Below are 13,394 nucleotides of genomic sequence, written 5' to 3' on the forward strand. Positions count from 1 at the left end.
TCACTCTCTATCCTAAATCCTTTTATTGTCATTTTTATTTAGAATGCCCTTGAGATGGACAGCCATATAAATTCAATAAATAAATATATTTTAAAATGATTTCTATCGCTGCAAAACTGTGGGGTGTTCACAGAGCGCTGTGATATGAATGCGCTTGCTATGTGTCTGTCTCATGGGGAAGCAAGCTGCAATTATCAACTGAAAACCTGCCTGTCTAAAGTTTTTACTGCAGGGAAGGTCTTCCTATTCTGCAAAGCAACAATTAGAGGATGTATAATCAAGGCAGCCTCACCAAGTTACTGGCAGTGAAAGAAAGAACCCAGCAAAGTCCTTCAGCTGATAATGCAATTAGAGGCTTGGCAAAGATTGACAGGGTCACACCAGGCCTTTGAAAAACCCTTGATTGCCGGAAAGCAGCTTGATTTGCTAGTAATGACAGAGATGGGAAAGAGGCTTTTTCTTTAAACTCAGATTCTTATGAAGTAGGAACATAGCCTTCTTTCAATCATTATAAATGTAATAAAGATCAACACCAAAAGTCAGTAATATGACTCCCATAGATGTCACAAGTCTCCCACATTCCCTATTCTTTTTAAAACTTTGATATAATTTAAAAAGAAGAAGAATCTAGTTCCTACAAAGCAAAGCATCCCCTTCTATTATAAAAAGCTTCCACCAATTTGAGCAACACATTGTAAACATTCTGGATCATGTCTTCTAAAAACAAACATTTCTAGTTATCGGCAAAAATGCCTCTCCCTGAGGGTAGCTGCATGCCCCACCAAAATGGATAGGGTAGACATTCTTCAGGTACCTTCCCTTCAACATTGTCATATTGCTGGTCCTTAGAAGCATGTCTTTTCCATTGAAGCACCTGCCATTTGGAACATCTATCCCCTTGAGGTATGATAAGTCTTTTTTAAAAAACCTTCTGGAGAGTAGTTAAGACCTGGGTCTTCCCCCAGGCCCTAGGATAGAATGAAGAAAGAGTGAGATTTTCATGGACTGAATCAGGGAGTGGGAGTTTTCTGGTTTTAGTTTTATTCTGGTGTTATTTATGGTGGTTACACATTGTTTTATTGGTTTTTAAAGTGCCCAGTATTGGTTTTAAAATGGGTAGCTATACAGATGTTTTAAATAAAAATCAATAAATATAAATCACTGAAAAACAAACCATATTGTTATAGAGCAGGAGTGTCAAACTCGTGCATCACGGTGGCATCATATGATGTATTGGGACATTTTCCCCTTCACTAAACTAGGAGTGGGTGTGGCCAGCGCATGACGCATCCAGGCTGAGAGCCCTATTATAGAGGAAATTGAAGATGTTGTTATCATAAATCAATCAATCCAGATGAGATCCATGAAAATGAAAATCCATGGGTGGTTTAGATACTGTCCCTAAGTACTGCTACTACATTTCTATGAGTTTGGAACAGATTCTGCATATTTTGATGTAGACCAAGATCAATTGGGCACTTTTAAATCTTGTCTGTAGCCAAAGGTGCTTTTGCTTAAACTGAAAGCACTTCTGATTATACAAGATAGTGCTCTCATATTTTTCTAGTTTACTGGAGTCCCAGGATCTTTAAAAAGCTATTCTACTTATCAAACCCAATGAAACAGTATGGATGATGCAGGGAACCTACATAAATAGAAAGTATGGTTGAAACTGAACCAATTCCTTATGTGATTCCCCCACCCCCATGCAATGTGCAAATGCTTCAGATGCTTCTGTTAAGAAAACTGCTCTTTTTCTCATTTGTTTAGCTTTCCTTTTTAATATTTAATCTAGCTCTACACCTTAACATCCTAATACATAACATCCTTTGTGGGATTTAGCAAACCAAATGGTATATGATGCAGTTAATTCTGGAGTCAGTGCACATTATTCAACTTGTAATCCTTTGGAGCCACTTAAAATCTGTTCACCATATGTAGCAAATTCATCTTGCATTTACTTCTTGTTTAAGTGGGGGGAAATGTGATTTTTAAGGTATCTAACAATTTGACTTGTGTTCCCAAATTGTGCAAGAGTGTGATTAATACACACACACACACTCAAAAATTGGAATATATGTGTGTGTGTCTGTGTCTACATATTTACATATGTATATATATATATATATATATATATATATATATATATATATATATATATATATATATATACAGTATATATGTATATATAGTATATAGTGTTTATTTGTCTGTAACATTTTCAATAATTTTCCTCAATAGTTTTTAACCGTGAACCTCAAGACAAAAACAAATAAAAAAATCCTCAGATATTTATTTATTTATTTGGGTATATATCTTGCTCCAATCCATCAGGACTCCAATCAGTTTAACATTCTCTAAATTAACAAAATAATATTAAAAACAAACAGAACCACAATAGGAAAAACAACAGTAAAGTAATTGCCAAAAAGATAATGGCAGTAAACTTCCAAACACAGCCAAAGTGTGGGCGTATCAATTTATGCCAACATCCCCCCTAAATTTTGATGATTGGCATCCAGCCCTCGGGCCGCCAGTTTGACACCCTTGCGAGTCTAAAAGATAGGATCCTTAATCACTACTTCACTTGTTCTATACTTATGCTTATAGTTATATATGGAAGCAAATCCCAGTAATATTTATTTATTTAATTTTAGTTGAAAACAAGACCCATTAAACTCAAAACTATTTATTCTCAGTAATATTCTTCCAACTGACTTGGATTCTTCTTTTTGCAATTTACTCCCTACTATGTATAATATTTCAAGTTCCTTATGTAAGAGAAATGTATGTTGCAATTAATTGCACATGACCCTTTATATAAAAGGAATTTATGTAAAAGGAATTATGACAACAAACCTATCTGTTAGTGTTAGTAGGTTTCTTAACAAAATTGTTTTGTGGGTCTTCTTTCAGTAGGACCAAAAAGTGTGGGAATCTGAAATCTTTTCAGTTTCCTCAATTTATTCCAAGCTTGATCATCCTTCTTCTAATTCTATTTATATTTCCAAAAGGCACACTCTAATAAAATCTAACATCTAAAGGAACATCAGTTTTCTCCAATGATTGCATATGATTTAAATTGTGCATGGAACTGAAAATGTTTTGATTATGTAAACACCCACCCACACCCACAAAACACAAATTTATTGTTCTATATAAACCACATCAATATTTAAAAGTTAAATGCTGATCTATCCTTTAATTGAACAGATATAGAGCATATACTATAATTTTACCACTTTATCTCCAATCTAGTGAACTTTCCTGTGTCAGAATCAAGAACCTCCTCCAAATGTTATGTTATGAATGATCTTTTAACAATGTCTTTCCATATCCCTATATCTGGGAGAAGGTTATAGAAATGCTGCCATTTCTGCTGAGTTTTAAATAAGATAGAACTTCTTCAGAGTTTACAGTGACAGCAAATAAGTTATATCACTGGCTTTCTTAGATAATTAGATAAATCTCAGAAAAAGGAGAAGAACAGAAACATTGATTCTCTATTAATAAGTAGATATCAGGAAACTTTTATTGAATGTAGAAGTGATTAATGTACATAACATTTACCAGCTATAGTGGATGAAACCCAAATAATAATCTAGATTCTAAGATGACTATTGGAAACAGTCATATTTAGACTGATATGATATAAATAAGAAACATGCCATTATTGCCATTATTGTTAGCTACAGTATTATTCCTGATACATATAAACACACAATTCAGATCACTTCAGTTAGAGTTTCTATAAAGTAACCTTGTTCCTCCAGCTGGACATGCTGACTTGAACTGAGAGTAATTGTAAATTAAAATATATGCAAGGAACCAGATTCTTTGTATTTCCTATAGAAATACAGCTTGTGTTATCATTTTATTATATTTTTTATTAACATTTGAATAAGGGGACAAGAAGCCTAAATTCCTAATCTCTCTTGTTTCTCTACATTCTCTACATTTTTATTCCCTGCAAAGCCAGTGAAACACTATGTCAGAATGTAATTAAAAATACTGATCAGGATGCCAGTGTTTTTTGCTTATAATTATATGCCTATTGCAGTGGTGGGTTACCCCCGGTTCGGACCAGTTCACAAGAACTGGCAGTAAAACTGGCAGGAGGCCCCACCCACTGCCCCGGATGTTGTCATTGGTGATCTGTGCATGCACAGAGGCAAGGCACGCACGCTCCCATTGCGAACCAGTAGTAAAGGTAAGTAGAACTCACCCCTGGCCTATTGGTCAATTTTACTGACAGATATCTATCAATTGACTTGCAAGTAATAACAGACAAACACAAATGATTAATCTCTAATGAAATACTAGAATTTTGTGAATGGGAATGCTAAATAAAACCAAGATAATAACTGGTGGCAGAGGTATATAGTTTATCAATGATTTTCTTATTTACAATGATTAGAAAGCTATAAAGTAGACAAAAGAATTTATGGTTTTGCACATTCTAAGACTGAAATAAAATTGTGTAGAAATGATGAACATGTAATTGCTAAAATGTATACGCTTTTATTGAAATCTGAAAGAGAAGAAGAACAAGTAAAAGAAGGCATGATAAAATGGGCTAAAATTTGGTTATTATGTACAAATGGAACAATGGGAAAATAAGTGGTTGAGTGGATTGAAATTTACACTATGTTATAAGCTTAAAGCAAATTCTTATAAAATTATATACTGTTGGTACATGTCACAAGAGAAATTGTCTAGAATGTATAAAAGCACTTCAAATTCATGTTAGAAATATGAGCAGGATTGGACTTTTTATCATGTTTGATGGATGCATAAAAAGCTAGAAGATTCTGTATTCAAATACACACACTGATTCAGAGGATTTTAAAGATTAATATACAAATGAGACCAGATTTTTTTTCTTTTCAGATTGCTAGACAAAGAGTTGAAAAAAAAGAATGGAATTTTATTTCAGGACGTAATAACTGCAATGAGATTTTTGTATGCACAAAGATGCATTATCCATAATGGAGGAATGGTTAGTAAAGTTGACAGAACATGCTGAGATTGCTAAATCTATCTAAAGATGATAGATAGATAGATAGATAGATAGATAGATAGATAGATAGATAGATAGATAGATAGGTAGGTAGGTAGGTAGGTAGGTAGGTAGGTAGGTAGGTAGGCAGGCAGGCAGGCAGGCAGGCAGACAGCAGACAGCATTCAGGTTCATATATAGCAGGGGTGTCAAACTCAAGGCCTGTGGGCCTGGAAATATCAAAGAATTGGCCCACAGTGCCTCTTCCAGCCAAAACAGGTGGCAGGGTATGTGTGAGGTCCCCTGCTGCCTGTTTTTGGCTTCCCTGGCCTCCAGCAGCTGGCCAAAAACAGGGCGCATGGAGGCTGAAAATGGGCCACACGGAGCCTTCAGAGGCCTCCTCCAGCCTGTTGCTAGCCGAAATGGAGCCTCTGTGGACCACATCTGGCCTTCTAAGGTTCTGTTTGGGCCTCTGGAGGCCTCCTTCATCCTGCTACAGGCCAAAATGGAGCCTCTGTGGGTCAGATCCAGCCCTCCCCACCCCTTTCCCATGGCTTTACTGTACTTACTTTTTGAAGAGCTCCAGAAGAGGCTGACCCACATGGCAGAGAAGCCAAAGTCTTTTATTCAGAAGCCTGTGAAGCTGTAAGGAGGTGAGATGTAAGGAAAACACCTTTCCCCATCTGAATGAAAGACCTGTTTCTCTGCCATGAGTGCCTGCAGGCTTAGTTTGGGCCCAGTCTGCCTGTGACGAGCAGCCTCCTGCTTGCTGCTGCCTGGGTAGTTCGAATGAGAAGCTTCAGGGATTGGAGCATGGCACCCAATCAACAAGGGGCTTGCAGTTCAACCGGATGAGACAAAGCAAGCAAGCATTTCATTGATTAACTGCTGCTGCTTCCTCAGTCCCTGAAGCAGGAGGCTGCTGTGGCCCAGTCCAGGCCTTTTCTGCTACCAAAGGCCTGCTGGCCACATGACCCCAGCCAAAATTCTTTACTCAGAAGCTGGTGAAAATGTTTTTCTTAGATTTCATCTTATTTACAGCTTCACCATCATCTGAATAAAACACTTTGGTTTCTCTGCCAGTGGGTCAGCCTCTTCTGGAGCTCTGGAGATCTTCAAAAAGTAAGTAATCCAAAGGAATCCATAGTGCCTGGTGGCTCAGCAGACTGATAGCATTGTGATTAACACCAGCTGTCTGCAATTACTGTAAGTTCGAATCTCACCAGGCTCAAGGTTGATTCAGCCTTCCATCCTTTCTAAGGTAGGTAAATTGAAGACCCAGTTTGTGGGGGCAATAAGCTGACTTTGTATAAATATACAAAAGTATGAAGGCTATTGCTTAATGCATTGTAAGATGTCCTGAGTCTCTGGAGAAGGGCGGCATATAAATCAAATTTTTAAAAAAATGGTATGGGGAGGAGTAAATTGAATCTGGGATGCTAGTAAAGGAGGCCCAGTCTGTGGAGACCCGGTGGGGCAGAATGGGTGGGAAAGCAATAGTGGGGACCCCAGGAGAGGTGAAGTGGATTGGGGAAGGCCTTTGATGGCCTGCTTCAGCACTAGGCCCCACATGTTCCTCCCCACTCTGAGATACCTCATGTGCATTTAATGACCTGCACATTCAATTAACAAATGCATTGGGGAAAGCAGGGAGTGATCACATTCATTTAACATGATTCAATCAAATGAATCCTCAGGTTACGAATGTAATTGGCAGGCTTTATTACATTCATAACTTGAGGATTTCCTGTATAATGAGGGTGAGGGAGGGTCTCAGGGAAGTCCTGTCTTATCACTTGGCCACCACAGGTGCCCCCCAAGTCCTGTGTCACACCCACCATGGCCACGCCCACCATGGCCACGCCCAGTCGGGCATGCATCACCCCCGGTCCACCAAGGTCAAACACAATCCTGATGCAGCCCTTAATGAAATTGAGTTTGACACCCCTGATATATAGGTTCAAGAAATGTAAACTGGGTAAATTGGTATTAAAATATGAGCTGATTTTCTTCTCAATCTTAGGTTGAAATTTTAACTTTATTTTCATTTATCCATCCACTAATCCATTCTGACATGAAATAATTATATCTGTGTAATTGCTGTTGTTATATATGCTACTTGTTAAAGCCCCATCACATACTTGACAGCAGCATCAAAGGATAGAATATGGAAAAATAATTCTAGGCATAAAAGCTTAGAAGATATCCTACCAAATCTCCACATTATAACATCAGTAATTATTTTGATTTTTAAAAAAATTCTAAGTCTTAATTTTTACCCCTTGATTTCCTATCTTATCTGTAAACAAAATATTAGATTAAAAAAGTAATACACTTATCTTTATCAAAAATGCTACGTTCTTTTTGGTTACTCATTTTAATTAAAGTAAGACCAGCATATTAATGCATAGATCCAAATTGAATAATTGTCAACAAAACCTCCTCCCTCTGATTTACTTCTGCATAATAGTTTAATTAATCATATTTGTGTTTACCTCCACTTGAAAATAAACACAGTAATTTCAGCAAAACTTTTTGTACACTTTGCTAGCCAAAAAGAACAAAAATAAAAGTGTAATCCAAAGATTACCTTTTGTCAAGAACAAAAATGAAGGGCTTCAATTTAAAAGAGAGAAGAAAATTAATCAAGAGAACAAATGCCTAATCAGGAAACACCTTTTTATTTTGATTATATACTGCTGCAGCTCACAACAGGTATTTCATATCTGTCAGACATTTAGAGAATGGCATCCTGCCAGCACAGCACTCACCAAAATGTTTGTATACCTCTTTTTTTTTTTCTTTTGGTCCTTCGACTCTTATGTGTCCTCTCCATTTGAAGAACAGTGGGCAGTTTTTCTCAGTAATATTCAAAGTCTGGATTGTCTTCTTAGATAATTTTGCTGCACTCCTTCTCTGCTATCAATTTATGGTTGTCCAAAAGAATTTCATTTCATTTATTTATTTAGTGGTAGAATTGTGCAGGTCAGTGGTGTAATTATTTACTGCCTTTAATAACTTGTTTTAATGAATTCTGGTTTATACAGGTAGTCCTCGAATTACAACATTGTACAACATGCAATGTTGCATGTATAACATTGACACAGGGGGTTGGACTAGAAGACCTCCAAGGTCCCTTCCAACTCTGTTATTCTCTTCTATTCAATCAGACACTTTGAAGTTACAACAGCACTTTAAAAAGTGACTTATAACCATTTTTCACACTTACGACCGTAGCAGCATCCCCATAGTCATGTGATCAAAATTCAGTTATTTGGCAACTGATTCATATTTTTGATAACTGCTGTGTCCTGGGGTCATGTAATCACCTTCTGAGACCTTCTGACAAGCAAAGTCAATGGGGAAGCCAGATTCACTTAACAACTGTGTTATTAACTTAACATCTACAGTGATTCACTTAACAACTTGGGACAAGAAAAGTTGTAAAATGGGGCAAAACTCACTTAACAAATGTCTCACTTAGCAATAGAAATGTTGGATACAATTGTGGTTGTATGTCAAGGACTACATGTATTAACTCACATTGATCAGAGTGGCTACATTCCACTTTTTCAGATTGGTTTCAGATGGTTATTGTTAGCAAAATTAAATAAAATATATAAGTGTTTTAAGAAATAAATAGATTTAAAGCCATAATAGCTCATCTGCCTGGAATCCACACTATATATCGGACATTAATACAGTTGAGCGGGTCCAGAGGTACTTCATGAGTAGAATACTCCACTCCTCTACTCACAATAGAATCCCTTATGCCACCAGGGTCGAAATTTTGGGCTTGGAGGACCTGGAACTACTCCACCTATGGTCTGACCTAAGCATAGTACACAAAATTGTCTGCTACAACATCCTACCTGTCAACGACTACTTCAGCTTCAACCTCAATAATACATGGGCAAACAATAGATACAAACTCAAGGTAAACTGCTCCAAACTCGATTGCAGAAAATACGACTTCAGCAACAGAGTGGTCAATGCCTGGAATGCTCTACCTGACTTCGTGGTTACATCCTCAAACCCATAGCTTCAACTTTAAACTGTTTACCATCGACCTAACCCCATTCCTAAGAGGTCCGTAAAGGGGGCGTGCATAAGCACACTAGCATGCCTACCATCCCTATCCTACTGTCCCCATTTATTTGAACTCATTTCCTATGTCCATGTCCATGTTTATACTTATACTTGTTATCTTGTACATGTTTGACAAACTAAATAAATGAATAAAATAAATAAATAGGCTCAAACATCTAGTGACGTAGCTGAATTAATTTTCTCCTTTTTTTCAAGCCATTTAAAATTATGGTGTAGATGATGTTTTGCGCTAATGGCTTTTACTTATTAGTATGCATTGGATTAAACACTTTCTTTGAAAGCCTCTTCTGGTCCTAGGGTAAATCTATAGCATCTCTCCTTAGCACTATGCTGACTCTTTAGTTAGGAAAAAAAGCTCTTAATCTTGATACTTCTTTAGGTTTTCTGCATATAATGAAATGAGGTAATCAAGCAACTTTGCTTTCCTTAGCTTTCCATTGTACATGTAAAAAATATGGCAGGTATTGCATTCATGTAAAAACCCATGAGCCTTTCAGAGCACAAAAGGGAACAGATAGTACAGCATCCTTCACTGATCTGCAGTAAGAGCTACAATGCATATTGACTTATTATGTGCAAAATGAATGGTATCAGTCAGATTTCTGATCACTTTTAAGATACTGACTGGATTGAGAGCATAGACATTTCTTAAATCCATAACAAATACATATAAAATAAAAATCCAAGATCGATGGAGAACTAATCTGGTTTTTTTTCCCCCATGTAAAACTAGGCAACCTCTTTTTCACAACATGTTCACACATTTTTGAATGAAACATTCAAAAATCTACAAATGAAAAGTTCTAGTGGAATCACACAATGTGCAAGTCTTGTACAAAAATATGCTTTTTAATGGAAAGTGGTATTGTTATCGTCCATTCATCTTGTCAATTAGCATAACCACAAATTGATTTCCCCCTCCCCTTGAAGCATGAATGAAAACACACACAGAGTGGAGGGAGAGAGGGAGGGAGGGAGGGAGGGAGAAAATGTGCTGTGTAGGAAAATGGGGCAGGCATGCACACTTAACTCATTCTCCTGCTTTTTGGGAAAAATTGCTTTGGGATGCGCTGGGTGTATTTTCCCTCCCTACACTGCTCCATTAACATTTCAGGTGGACATTGTATCTACTCTAAGCTACTTTGATGTGTACAATGTGCTCTTATTTTTCAGTCTTTCCTATTCTTAGGTTTATAGGGAGCCTTATTTAAGCATGCACTTCTCATTTCAAGGGCAGCAGCAGTCACATATTTGCAGAAGAAGGCAGGATGCTCTCTTCATGGGGTCTAAATTAAATGTCTCATTTCCCCAGATTCAGCAGAACAGTTTGAATGTTTCAGTACAGAAGGAGTCACTCCCATTTTTGTACTATCACAGAATGACTAGTACTGTATGTCAGTTTATTTGTCCAGGGGAGAAGATGCTATTAAAATAAATACTCCTATCTTTCAGAAAAGCAATGTGGACTAGACCACTCATTTCTTTTTCTTTTACCTTTTCTTCCCAACTATATTGGTGACTGAGTAATGGAAAAGGCTAAGGAGGTGACCCAGTTGTTTTTATTGATACAGAGGAGAAGAAAGGGTTATAGGAATCACCGATTTTGATATCAGTGATGGTGGTAACCAATAAAAAAATAGCCCTCCCTCCCTCCCTCCCTCCCTTCCTTCCTTCCTTCCTTCCTCCCTTCTTATCTTCCTATCTTCGTTACCTACCTACCTCCCAGTCAGGAGACTTGTTTTCCATTAGCTGAAATATAAGCAGTAAGGGCTGTTCTCTATCCCTCCTCCAAAGTTTCCATAAAAAATGCAGAGTGAATTGTCATCCATTTCTTCACTTTCTCTCTACTATCTCATCAGTTTGAACACTACATTTCTGTTGCTGTATACAACATAATCTCAAAGGAGGAAAATGTTTTGACATTGCTAAGTTGAAGTGCCATCCATCATAGCAAAGGCCCCTGATCCAAGGAGCACTATGGGCCTTTTCATGCATCAGAAGGAACCCAAACTCTCTACAGTTCATTGACAGTATATTCATTTTCCCATTCAAGGAGTAAATGGATACTTTAGTCTTCCTAATATTTTTTTTTTTTTACCATTGCTCTTTTTTATATTCTTGGAAAAGAATTACAGCAATTCCATGTCTTAATCCTTTGTCTTCCAGTGGAGAGAGTTGGAAGTGAAGCCATCTTAGCCTTAAAGTATTGCTGTTGGATTTCAAGCTTTGGTGATGATGCTAATGAAGTATTTTCCAAAAAAAAAAGACCCTGTCTTATATATTTTTTGCCACCAAAAAAAGCACCAGGTCTTTTTTTGGGGGGGGGGGGGTGTCATCCACTGACTCACCTCACTTGTGCACATCGCCAGAAGTGGGCTGCAGCTGGTTCAGAACGGTTTGGACAAAGGTCTGACTAGTGGCTGGGCCCGCCCACCTGCCCTGGTGCTATCCCATCCTATATAATCACGGTTTTTTCAATGCCACATTCATGCGTGGAAGGCTCACATCTGGGTTGTTACAGTATGTGACGTCCACCTCTGCATGTTGCCCCGGCCTCTTTTTCACTATCAGAGGCCTTCAGGAACTTCTTCATCTGGCAAGGCAAGCAAGGCTTTCCTGAAGGCCTCTTCAGCCAATAACAGAGCTCCAGATTGATCAAAATTAAGGGTGGGGATGGGGGAAGTGCAGCTGCCCTACTACTTATCTTTGGACAGTTGCAGCCAGGCCTCGCGCATCTCGGCCCATTTCTTTTGCTGCAGCTGGCAAGGCTTTCCTGAAGTCCTGTGTAGCTGATCAATCTGGAGCTCTGTTATTGGCTACAGAGGCCTTCAGGAAAGTCTTGCTGGCTGCAGAAGAAAGGAGGGACTGGTAGACTTTTTTTTTTTCTCCAACTGTAGAAATATTTAGAAAGTAATTTCATTTATGTTTAAGGTTCGGTGGTCTTTTTTCCAATATTGTGTTTGTTTGTTTATTTTTTACATTTCTGAACTGCCCATCTCCCTCAAAGAGAGACTGTGTTGTATGTGTTACATCTTCCAAGAGTCACATAATGCACATTTAATACAGAAAGAAACAAAAAAGGAATTTGGATATGCAATATATTTGTGAATAATATAATAGCGAAAACTAAAGTAATTAAGATGCCCTATGGAAACAATATCAAGAATCTGAATGAAAAACATGAAATAACTAGCATCATTCAAAATGACAACATTAAGCATAATGAAGTCAAGAAGAAGAAAGTTATTCAAGTGATTGTCTTGAGGGTCTTTTGACTCGTGAGCGTCAAGAAGATCTTGAAGTCCAAACTGAGTGGAGAAAATACCATTGATGCAATTAGTACCAGGACAGTTCCAATCATTAGACACACAGCTGGAATAGTGGACTGGACTCAAGCAGAACTAAAAGCCCTAGATAGGAAGACCAGAAAAGTAATGATGATGAATCATAACCTTCATCCCCACATTTGAAGATGGACAAATAGAAGTTGAAGAAGAAAAAAGGGCTTTGGAAGAATATGATGGGGAAGAATACCAGAGAGGCCTACAAGAAACATCAAATGAATTTATCCCAAACTGGGGAAGTTGTATGTATCCTTGGCCGACCAGAAGAAAAGAGGAGTTGTTGTTTATGATTGGAGAGGCCTGGTGAAACGTCAAGTATATGCAGATACAGAGGGTAGGATACTGATGTTAGAGATTAGTATTGGCCAAAAAATAGTATTATTAGTAAATATATATGTCTCTAATGTTAACCAAATGGGTTTCTTTAAAGATTTGCATAAGAAAATTAATGAATTAAATTACGAGCATTTATGCATAGTAGGTGACTTCAACGCGATTGCTAATACTTCAGTTGATTATGATCCAGGAAGGGGTTCTCTTAAATATAAAAAAGGGCATAGGAAGGTACTCCCCAAAACATGGGATAACCTAAGACATTAAAAAAAAAATGTCCTAGCATATTAAAAAAAAAAAAAAAACCTAGCAGGCAAAGCATGAAACAACAAGATCTGGCTAATAACAGGAAAGTTGAAGAAAGAGACAGAGAGGCTAATTCTGGCTGCAAAACACAAAACCTTAACAATTGCATATGAAGCTAGAATTGAGAATTTGGCAACAGACAGCAAATGCAGTCTCTGCAGAACAAACAAATCTGAAGAAATAGTTAGTTACTGCAAGAATATCACCCCAACTGACTATATACATTGGTAATGCAATGTACCAATTTAGCACTATCTGCAAGAAATACCATTTGCCTGTAATGTCAGGGACACCCAAAAATA

Source organism: Pantherophis guttatus, chromosome 3 (assembly GCF_059756535.1).
Source record: "Pantherophis guttatus breed Tessera chromosome 3, ASM5975653v1, whole genome shotgun sequence".
Lineage (NCBI taxonomy): Eukaryota > Metazoa > Chordata > Lepidosauria > Squamata > Colubridae > Pantherophis > Pantherophis guttatus.